Source organism: Branchiostoma belcheri, unplaced genomic scaffold (genome assembly GCF_001625305.1).
Source record: "Branchiostoma belcheri isolate BF01 breed outbred unplaced genomic scaffold, Haploidv18h27 scaffold65, whole genome shotgun sequence".
In the NCBI taxonomy this organism is placed as follows: Eukaryota; Metazoa; Chordata; class Leptocardii; order Amphioxiformes; family Branchiostomatidae; genus Branchiostoma; species Branchiostoma belcheri.
The window spans coordinates 1296010-1308619 of NW_017804298.1; positions in this window are offsets into that span (position 1 = coordinate 1296010).

Below are 12610 nucleotides of genomic sequence, written 5' to 3' on the forward strand. Positions count from 1 at the left end.
TCTGGGGGTGTATGATCCAATCCCTCCACTGACAGGTACACCAGTTGATCTGCGCGATCGATATCTCGCCAATTTCTTCGGCGATTGCCACCATCCCTCCTCCATTGTTCCCCGGATAATACCCGTGTTTAGCTCCGAGCCAAGACAGCCCCCACCGACGGCCAGATGCCCCCGTCTTCGCGCGAAAGCCTATTAGCGATCGGCCGGAATTGAAGGCGTGAGGAAAATGGTTTTGGTGCTGATCACACCTGCTGCTAGGTTGGTGGAGGGGCAATGTTCGGGGGTGCAGGCAGGGCTGGGTGCAGCCTGTGTTATACAATCTCTTGATCGGGCCTCTTTCCCTAAGCTTGTGGCCATGCACCTCTAACTCTTGAACTTCCATTCTCAGAGTCAGAACTAGCAATGCTTGAAGCCTTCTAGATGTCTGACCAGTAGAAGGGCTGCTAGAAGCATGATTGCACAATCTCTCTCACTGTCAAGGGTTGATTGGGCCTCTTGCATGAGACATCTAACTCAACAGAACCATTACCATTCTCAGATATTCAGAACTATCAATACTTCTAGCTAAAGCATTATGCAGTCAAGCAGGTCTAGGCATAACCACTTTCCACCTGCAGTTTTGAGATAAGAAATTGATTTGAAAGGTTTAGAAAGTTGCAGTTTTGCGGAAGAAAAAAATCAACTTGCTGGTAAGAAAGGTGAAAATACCCTAAGCTTGGTGCTGCGAACAATCTACATATCGTTTGAGTCAAGCTTTCAGCTGAAAGCGCAACTTGCTGATATGAACTTGGCTTTCAGGTAAATTTGGGCCCTTTCAAATGCACTGTGATGGTTTGGTATGATCCTAGGTCGCTAAAGGCAATCTCACCAAAGTGCTGGTATAAAATCGCTTGCCGAAGGCAATGTTCCATTTCGGGGAAAAAGGAGGATATTGAACCCAGAAGACAAGGGTTACCTGTGGTCATTCAAGTTTCGCCGAAAAGTGGTCTCTCTCGCTGGTTTTCTTTCTAAATTATTGCAAGAATCTATAGAAGAGTTATCGTAACAAGTATCAGATGTCACCGCCGAAGTGTGCGCACATTTTTCTCTTCAGTCCTGCGTCCGTTATTCCGAGTATATTACCATACCTTTCGGGTTTGCTGCATGCAAATGTTACCATGAATTTCTGGTATTTGGAAGCGTCTATACGGGCGGCAGCAGACCGAACACGGCGCTATTGTATGGGTTACACCGCCCTGATCGAAACAATTCCAACTATGTCTCAGACGAAAGATGAGATAAGACTTATGAAGCACCTTTACGGCTTGCTCCTGGAACAACAACTTGAGGTTTCTAACCTTGGCTGCTCGTTCTTAAGTCTCAAATTCGTCCGCAAACAACCAAAAACTTTCCCTTCAATTTTCACAAAAGCACAAACCGTCACAAATCACTACATCTTTGTCTAAAGGTGTAAAATGATACATACGACCGACAAAGAAAGTAGACAAAGACAAATTGTATTTTGCAACATGAATCCGTGCAGATTTTATAACAACTTTTATATTTGTCTTTTAGAAGTTAAGATCAGTATTTCTTGAAACTTCTCCTACCAAAACTAACAGGTGGATAGCAAGACATCTCTGTATCTACCTGTAAAGTTTTCACCTGTACGTATTTCTCACAGGTGTACAGTTTCAACAGAAAATGTGTCTATTGTGAAGATTCTACGAAAACTTCTATATTTGTCTTTCAGAAGTTAACATCAGTACTTCTTGAAACTTCTTGCACTACCATGAACAGGAATGTTACAAGACAGGTGTGTGACAAGACATCTCTGTGGCTACCTGTAAAGTTTTCACCTGTGCGTATTTCTCACAGGTGTACAGTTTCAACAGAAGACGTGTCCATTGTGCTGCAGGTCCCATGTAACGTCTGTCGGCACCCCGCCTCAGGACAAGGCTTTTACAAAGGGAAACAACAGGATGGGATTTAACTCGTGTAATTTGGTAGCTGAGATGTCACTTCCAGAAGGCTACATCATTGTGAGGAATTTTCGTAGTGGGATTTTTAGACTTAGAGGCATAATGTGTTCTTCTGAAGTAAAAATATGACAAAGGCTTTCATGAAAGAAAGAAACATTACTGTTGTTAAGTTCCATTACAGGGTATTATTAGAGGCATACAGTAATATGTTCCTTTGGGGGAAATATTCCTTTTACAGAAGAATTGCCTAAGGTCTAAGGTGTTTCATTCAATCTTTCTATGCAAATATCAACATTAGGGAAACATCAAAATGGTAGCCTGAGTAGCTGGAAGGCAACATCACTAATGACTATAAACTGATTGTTAGGAATTCGATTAGTGAGTGGACATAATATGTTTCTTTGTGGGACTACCTTTCTTTCCAGAAAAAATGTTTCACATCTTTTCTTTACAAAAACCTGAACACTAAGTTTTTTCTTCGGACGGAATTCAATTTCCAGGGAATGCAAAACACACTTCCAGGTCCAGATTAAAAACATTCCCCTCTATATTCAATTGGAATATCCCACAGTTTCCCTGATTATCGACTTCCCCAGGAAAATCCAATACCTCCTGGCTGTACCCTCTCATTTGCAGAATAGTTGATCACTTTCCACTCAGGTGCGTGGATGTGCGATAAATACCACTTTCTTACCCTACACTTAATTTTCCAGCTATTTCCTTACCATTAGCCGCGCTGTACAACATCTGTGGCCCCTACTTTATCTGAAGAAAGTGTCCACAGACAAAAATTAACGTCCTCCCAATTTCAAAAGAAAGATGGTGACCGAAAACAACTTTTCCACGAAATATCCTAACTTTTCTCATTGTTTTTTTCCGAACACTTTCATCAGTTTTTATTCCGGCTGCATCAGTTTTAATTCCGGCTTCCTAGAGAATAGTAAAAAGATTTTCTTAGCTGTAACGCAATTTGTTTTAAAAATTTGTTTGTTCTTCAACACAATGTTTAAACAGGATATATTACAAGGTGGGGATATCTTAGGGGCAGTGATGCATACCTACACCCAATTTTAGGTTCAGGTCCGGATTCAAGTCCAGAGGTTTAGGTTCAGTTCCGGACTTGTAAGTCCGGACCTAAACCCATGGCATATACAAAATTGCATGTTGGCAACCTTGCAATGTTGTCTGGGTGAAACCTTGGCCACATAACATGGAGGCCGGTACTTGACGATGCCCGATAGCAATGTTTTCTTCATTTTGCAGCAAAGATTTTGCAATCTACAGAAGGTAGAGAAGGACTCGGTTCTTGACTTTTAGGTTTTTTTTTGGACTTGAACCTAAACATTCTTACAAGTCCAGATCCAAGTCCAGTGAACCGGTATGCATCACTACTTAGGGGCCTACTGTGTGCTTTGACAAGCACCTTGTAACCATGCTTATCTTATTCAGCATATTTTAGCGCCTCATTCAGGAAACAAACAACTTCTCTTTACTGAGATAAAGGAAACAAAACAACAGATAACCATCCAAACACGCATCCCGGCGTGGGTCCCTATTTCCTTACTAAATACTGAGCACACAGAAGCAGCTAGATTTCGTGCCAAACATTCTTTTCCGGGCAAATAAATTTCTTTCAACTCGGACCCCAAAGTCTGTTCACATTGCACAGCCAGAGTTATGAAGCTTTCTGCTTAGACTTTCATTTCTACAATCAAGATTTCTTTTAAAGATGCAATGTGATCATCTAGATACTGTACAAGACATCTTCTGGAGGTATTTCGTCTACTTTTCCGGGCAAATAAATTTCTTTCTACCTCGAGCTCAAAGACTGCTAATGTTCCACAATGAACTATTATTATGAAGTTTTCTGTGTTTAGATTTTCTGTTCTACAATCAAGTTTTTTTTTAATTTTAAGACAAAAAGTGATGGTCTAGATACTGTCCAAGACCTTTTCTGGAGGTATTTTCTCTACTCTAAGCTCGAGATTCGTCAACATGGCCCAACAAAACCGTCTTTCGGTAGTCATGACAACCGAGCAAGAGGCGGAAACGAATGGCATGTCAGCTGATCATCAGAGGAAGTCAAGTGCCACTTCAGGAGGCTATTTGGGTGTTCAGTTTTCCGCACTGAATGGCTAAGTTTGCGGATTGCTCCGGGTTTCCGAGCAATTCCTTTCTCGATTACAATGACCGCCGTTTCTGAGAACCAGACTCCTCTTTCTTTTGATGTCTCTGTTTGGCAAGGGTACCCAGGGCGCTCAGGAAGAAAGGGGTATCATTTAAAATCTTGTGCCAGCGATTTGGCAGTCTCAATTCCATGTCAATTGCGTGCGTTACTATGCAATTTGGAAGCGAATTTCAAAGAAGTCAACTTCTTTCTCTTTCCTCCTTTCTTCTAAGGATGCCCTGGATACACATGACAATGTCACAATTATGTCACTGACCATTTCTTGGTCAGCAATTTTGGACTGAGGAGGAAAAGTTAAAAAGGAAAACAGTTTACACTGGCTATACAGCATCACACTTGTGATATACTGAAAGAATTTTCCTCAGAGTCTATAGTCATATTATCAGCAAAGGTTTCAGAATGTCCATGAAGGTTGAACTTGAACATCTAGGTAAGAAGATACACAAGAACACTGTTACTCAAGCAACTGGATAGATTTTGAAAGAAAACTGGATCATCTCATCTCATCTGGTCCTGAGAGTTTCACCAAGAACTGGATACATTTTCACAATCTATCCAGCTGCTAGAGTAACAGTTTTCTTGTGTACAGGTTTCAGCAATACACACAGACCCTCCCCACAAACTTCCATGCTAGCCTGAACTCATCTGGCCTCTCATCTGGTGTCCCCTCTGGCAGGGATAAACACAGAAGGCCACCCAAACAAACACAGGCTGATCTCCCCTCCACTCCAGCACAGAGTGATGCTGTACAGACCCGGGTACTTTACAACCTTCGCAATCTTCAATTCAGACATTTTGGGCCTCTGGTATTTTACAATTATAGCCTTCCTGGTCAGGAGAACAGACATTTTCAGGCCCTTCTTGAATAAACTTTCTTCATTGCGGTCTTTGGTAGCCTATGCCAGGCTATAGAAGCAGGTGGAAAGCATAGCAATTGGCCAAATGGATAGATAACATGCCAGGGCAGTTGGGAGCATCCAACTGTACTCCTTTACCAGAACTGTCTCTTTGATCAATTTCCAGCAGCTTCTAAAGCCTACTAGAGGCTAGACTCTGGTACTCAAATTGTTGTATAGCGCTCTCTTGTAATCAGAGTAACAAAAGAAAGGTTAGAAGTAAATAGAACTGTTTAGTGTGGTACCCAAATAGAGCAAACCTGCCCACTTAAAATATTTTCAGGTCCTTTTCTACCAACATGCAGGAAAAAAACTCGGCCAATTACTGACTCTGGGATCAGCAGATGGCGCTGTACTGTTTGCTTACAATCACTCAGCACAGATCCAGCAAAAAAAACGGTCCAATTTCCAGCAAAGGCCAGACGGAAACCTGCAATACCAATCCGCCATGTTGACGGTAGAGTAAAGCGGGTTTATTTTACTAAACATGCAGCTGGGAACCGTATACCCTTTGGCCTTCGGCTGCTACATAAAAGCTGGGAAGGAAACTTGTAAGGAACCCTCCGAAAAGCCATGCCACAAAGCCAGGTGATGCTTTCACCTCTTCTGTTGGGGGAGGGCAGGGTTCGAATATTTTTTCAGTCGTGGTTGCACTCTTGGAGACACGAGTAGAAGTTTAGGTTGCCCCGTGCTACCACGCTAGTATCATCGTTATCTTTGCTCCAGTTCGCTCCAACGGTCGCTAACGGTCTCTTCAGGAAGTGAGCATGAAGTGATTGCTGGAATGAACTGAGCTTAGCGACCACTGATGCAGACTAGAGCTACCAATGAAGCGAATAAGGATGGATACTTTCATTTTGAAACTGCCAACTAGCTGCTGCTCTATAATAATGAAATGTATGTAATGACTGTGTGTACCACAGAAATTTCTTATATTTGGATAGAATTTGAATGATGCAAAAACTGTTTGATACTCCATTTCAGTTTAGAATTTGAGACAACGTGACAACCTGTATACTGTTCTACAATTCCTATTGCACCGAAGTACTCTACCCTTCTCACTTATGTCTGTATTTACAAACTGGTTACCCCAGACGCCTGGACAACCATTGTTTCAAACGCCGTGTAAAATTTGAGCTATTCGTGAGCGTGGCTGGGCCTGCAAATGGACCATCGCTGCTGCAGCTCCGTCAGTGGCAGAGGCAGTGTTTATGCTGGCTGCGAGCCTTCTCACATGCCGGCATACCTCCTCACTGTTTATCCTAGACTGACAGGAGCGATCCACATGCACAACAGTCAGGGCTACAGTTTTTAAATCAGCTATAGGATTTCAGATGTGGAATGGATGTAAGGCTTATAACAATGTTTTGCTGACATTCTACTTCATCTTATGTTGTGCACCCAACATCTTTTCCACACACCTAAGCTAAGATTTTTGGTTAGGTGAATAAATATCGAGCCCTGACAACAACAGTCCACATGCACAACAGTCAGGGTTAGAGTTTTAAAATCAGCTATAGAATTTCAGTCTCTTGTTATGAAGAATGGATGTAAGGTTGGGAATACTACATTTTGCTGACATTCTACTAAATCTTACAAGTTACATGTATGTTGTGCACCCAGAATACATACCTAGTCTTTTTTTGTTAGGCAAACCGATGCACCTTTCTCAAAAATAAATTTTGAGCCCTGTCAACAATACAGTGAAGTTGTCTCAAGAATGTCTAGAACACTTGAATATCTGAAGTGGGCATACCTCAGGATTAGTGATGTTTTTATACGCACCATTTTCAATGCAGCCATGTTAGGATACCTAGCAGAGTTATGACAGTAGGCATTATACAAAACACTGGTCTCCTTACATTTGGAATTTTGAATTTTTGAATCACAGAAAAGAAAAGGCTACAACATTACTTCAGTTAGAGCTGACATGAATATGGAAATTAGCTCCTTTAATTGAATTATGGCGGCCATCTTGGTAGCGACTATAAAAACACTAGCGTGTAACATAACAGTAAATCAGCAGTCTACATGTATAATTCATGCAGTAGGCATGGTGTTATATGCTGTGTGTGGTTAACAATTTGAAAGCTTGTAAATTTCTGTGAGTTTGCTCAATTCTTTTTCTTTTTATCCTATGGCTGCAGGAACCTTTCAATTTAGCAATCTCAGCAGGCAGCCAAGTTTACTCATGCAGGAACTTGCTCAATTTTTTAATCGTATGGCTGCCATGAATTGAATGATGAAAGCTTACAACATGTTCTAAGAAATAGCAACCAAAAAATCCAAAGCAGTGAAAGAGACCTTTTTATGATATAACACAAAAAAATGCCATCTATGCCAAAGACATAAAATGCACTGCCACGAAAGCTTACAACATGTTCCAAGACATAGCAACAAAAAAACCCAAAGCACTCAGGTTTGATATTCAAAGAGAGCTGATGATGATTTAACACTATAAAAAAGTTGTCTATGCCAAAAACATAAAATGCACAGCTATGTACTTGAAGCATTTTATAGTAGCAATGATTCAACTTTTGGGGGGAAAAAATTCTGGAAAATAATGTAGTTTTTTTTTTGCTCTATGTATGATGCAACACCCAAAAGCAGCCAAAGACTTGAAGTGTACAGCATTATACTTGGAGCATTTCATAGCAGCATTGACTCAACTTTGAGAAAAACATTCTTCAAATTAGTGCAGTTTTTCTGCTATACAGAAGGCTTTATAATCACCCCTTGACCAAACAGAAGTAGCCTACAGCACAGGAACCTTTTAATTTAGCAATCACAGCAGCAGGCCAGGCCAGTTTACTCATGCAGAAACAGTTGTTAATGAAGACTGGGGCCTGAGCCACTACCTGATGGCCTAATTCTTTTCTCTGCTGTGGATTTATTATAGGTGCTCAAAATCACACACCATAAATTTGAGAATCAGGGAAGCACGAAATATGTGTACAATACATCAGCTCTTGCTTTAGTAGCAGTTTAGACCTGACGAAAAGGATATTGCAATCCAAAATTGACTGGAAATCTTTCTGTGTTTCATTAAAAATGCACAAACTATCTGATGATCTTATCCAGCAGGAGGTTTGAGTAATGTTTCATGCATGGAAGGGCAAAATAATCCAACCATAATAAACGCCTGGCTAATGGGTATAAACCAAACAGGCCCCCTCCCTCAAAATTTATAGCCAGCTTCCAGTGATTTACACAACACAAAATTAAATTGGGGGCTAAATTTGGGACTATAAAATCGGAGCATCATACAGTACCATTGCTAGTGAAATGCATGTTGGCTGTGTATAGCTACACAACTCTGAGTCTGATGTATAGCTATTTCTCCAACACCCTTGTAGTTCAGAATCAAATTAAAAGCTGCACAAGCCCTAGCAAGGACATAATCCTGACAATTTGATAGATTTCCGAGATAGAGAGGGCTGGATTGAATTAGCCCCTGCACAAATTTCCTTAGCACTCTCAAATCCTGGCTAAATGTGTCCAACTGAGGAGGCATTTCAATCCAATGGCTCATCGCCCAGATTAATTTGATTTGGTGTGAATACAAACATAGTGTTGAGAAATAATTGATATGTTGGGGAATGTGAGAAAAGGGAGGCAATTTTTGGTACATAAAATATAAAAATATTTCACATTACTGTTTTGATTTTACAATAAATGTCCATCCATATGTTACATAGACTATAGGAACAAAAGACAAGTGGAGTTTTAACTTGTTTTGACTTGAATTAGAAAAAGGAAATATAATATTTAAGCTAGCCAAAACATAGAAATATTTGTTGCAAGGGTGATTCAGAAAATAACATCTTAGGCTATCCTTTCTCAATTTTCAAAATCACATGCATGTAGCATATAAGGAACAAGACCAAGACAGGCAAGTTTTATCTCAAATGTCTAGGAGAAAAGAAAAATAGGGAAAACCTAATTCAATCTAGGTAGACTATGTACTGTAGCTAGCTGCCAGCTCAGGGACCTTCTGTAATTGGAACCATGTCCCCTCAACATACAGCCGCCTGACCCTCCTGACCCAAACCCCAAAATCTGACCCCTTCCCTCCTGTTCCCAGCCTTCTTTTCCAAGAATATACCAAAGAAAACCTCCTTCTCTAGCCTTTATGATTACCCATTTCGTAAATCGGTGATACACATGAGGCGATGCCTTTTTATACAGTTGATTATGTGCTTCCCGATCCCTTGAGGAAACCCTGGTATTGCAGCGGAGCTAAAAATTCCATCACTAAAGCTGGGTGCACGGTGCCAATCATGATAGCATAAACCTCGTAAAAACCCTTACCTTCTGCTGCGGCCAGGGCGGCGAAACACGCCGTGAGGATGCCAGCATACCACACGGCCGCGAGGTGTCTCATCATCGCCCCTCCTCTTCTCTCACTCCTCATGCTTCTCCTACTAACGTTCCTCGTACCCTGTAAAACAGCGATGCAGAATTTCAGCACACACGACTAGCCTGTATAGTTCTCTCTCAGTCAAGATTTTCCTAGGGTAAAGAGGACTGAATCCTCCAGAATCCGAAGGAATCAGCAGTGTTATTCCAGGAGGTTCAGCAGTGAAGCCATGTTGGGCTCCTCTCACAGCAGGAAGGAGGGCTTGTGTGTGTGCACAGGGAAGCCGGGCTGTTTACCCCACTGTTTGTGGATGGAAGGCTCCCAGATCAAGATTCATTATTGACTGGCACTGCAATGCAAAGGCTGGCTTATGGGTGGCAGCCGGGGACCAACCATTGCTACCCTATGGGGGTGACTTCCTTTCAAACCTGTTCATATACAAGCTAGATATATCTTCAAACAATCCTTAGCTACAAAATAAAAAAATACAATTCTTTTCCTTAAAGATTTTTACTATGAATTCTTAGACCTAGAATGGAACCTCAATAGCTATTAAAGAGAGACCTATTCAGAATCATTACTGGACGGTCCCCAAAGGGGTGGGGCCATGGTGGAAAGATATCATATGTCGTTCTGAGGCAAGGCAAGGCCTGGTGCTGATAAAAGCCAGTTTGAGTGATAACAGAAGCAGCAATATGCCCGCTACGAAATTAAAGGGCCAACTCCAAGACAAACTGGCAGCTTCTTGCAGCATAATTTGAAGCAAAGCATCTCGACCAACCGCTGCCATCCCAATCTCCTAGCCTTGGGAGGTACCACTATTGGCCTTATCGTAGGAAGATTGAGTGCTCGACCATAAAAAATATACAAGCCACAAGGGAATGAACAGAGGAGGTTGATATGAAATGAGAGTACAACCCCCCTAAAGTTGGAACACAGAAAACAGCCTTGTTTTTTACACCCTTGGTTTACATACCAGCCTTTCCAGATGCAAGTCACACTTCACACTGAGGTGTAAATTGGGCCACAGAAACATGAAGCCCATATCCTATTAGGCCACTCTAATCTTTCCCTTGATTTTGGGACCCTGGCTACTTGGGTGAGGGTAAAATGCAAAGGTATCCATTCACTAACAATGTCTATCAAATGAGGCAATTCTAAAACAAAGCCTTCAAATTCATTCGATACGAATGAAATATTTTCAAAGAAAGCCATGTTTTGAAATGTATTTCTTCGTCAGATTTTACACTGTAAATTAGAGAGAATACTGCAAGAATCTACCAGTTTGATATAAAAAGCAAGTTGTACTCTTTTTTATATACAGTACCAAGAAACAAGCAATGGCATTAAACTGGCCTCAACAAAGGGACATGCCGTAATTTTATGGCCCTGTCCCATAGGTAATTTTCTAACGACATCAAAACACAGTACATCTTGTATCATAAAACATACCCATGATATTTATGTACAGTTCATAAAATACAGACCGCCCCAAAACCTACGCTCGGCTAACTCGTAATGGGGAGTTCATTCGGACATAAGGTTGTAGAGTTATAGTGACAGTTAGGTGTCTATGTTAGCCACACCTCCTAAATCTGCATATAAATCATATTTGCTGCTTTACTGGCTTTAAATATTCATGTGAAATCCATCAGAAATAATAAGGTTTACGACATTCCTATGCACCTTCAGCATACTAACCAGCTCTATATAAATTTGAGTCGATTATAAAATTTTACATATTGAGTACCCTATTGTTTTTCAACATGATCATTCAGTTCTCTATTGGTTACTGGTTAGTTATCATCAAAGTCACTTTCAAATTGGTATCTTTTGATGTGTTATCACTATTTATATCATAATGAAATAAATTTTGATATAGTATTTTAGTACAAGAAAGTTTCTGGTTATTTTCATTCTATTTCTGTATTTCCTTGATGCTATGAGTTATATTATATGCAATAAATGAGAGATAGAATTTCCTACAACTTTTTTCCGTCATATTTCAACTGTTCTACACCCGACAACATAGCCCGGCATTGTAATAAAAATGGCCCAAAATGAAAGCATCTCTACGCCATTGTATATCACTGACTGTTACACTGAGAGCCACAACACAAAAGAATTATCTGTTCCGAACAACCTTCCTCGTTACTGCATACAGTCCCGGGGTGTAGTACGATCGTAAAATAGATGCATTTCCGTGGTGTACTATATCAGAAACAGTTATGGGGAGAGAGCTACGGTACAAAAGAATTATCTGTTCGGTGCAACCCTCATGATTAGAACACACAAAACAGGGGTGTACATCATGTGGGAGCTCTGCTCTTACTTTTATTACAAGTACTACAGTACAAAAGAGTTATCTCTTAGGCGAAACCTTCGTCATCATGCCATACAAAAGTGGGATGAGCATATGTGCGAACCCTGCTTTACAGTTTACTATTATTACGAGTACTGTAGTACAAAAGAGATATCTCTTTTAGGCAAAATCTTCATCATTACGCCATACAAAAGGGGATGAGCATACATCTTCTTTTTACAATTGATGGGAAAGTCATCCTGTACATCATGTGCAACTTTTACTACGAGTACTGTAGTACAAAAGAGATATCTCTTTTAGGCAAAACCTTCGTCATTACACCATACAAAAGTTGGATGAGCATATGTCTTCTTTATACAATTGATGGGAAACTCATCCTCTACGTCATGTGCAAGCACTGCTCTTACTTTTATTACCAGTACTGTAGTACAAAAGAGTTATCAGTTTGGAAAAAGCCTTCGTCATTACGCCATACAAAAATCTGGATGATGCAAAACTCATCTTGTCCATCATGTGGGAGCTCTGCTCTTACTTTTATTACGAGTACTGCAGTACAAAAGAGTTATCTCTTAGGCGAAACCTTCGTCATCATGCCATACAAAAGTGGGATGAGCATATGTCTTCTTTTACAATTGATGGGAAACTCATCCTGTACATTATGTGCAAGCCCTGCCTTTACAGGTTACTTCTATTACGAGTACTGTAGTACAAAAGAGTTATCTGTTGGTAAAAACCTTCATCATTACACCATACAAAAGATGAGCATACATCTTCTTTTACATTCGTTGACAGGGCTGGAAATACTGGGTGCATGTGCACCTTAGTGCACCCAAATTTGAAGTTGTGCAACCATTTTTTTCTGTAGGTGCACTGGAGCACCCA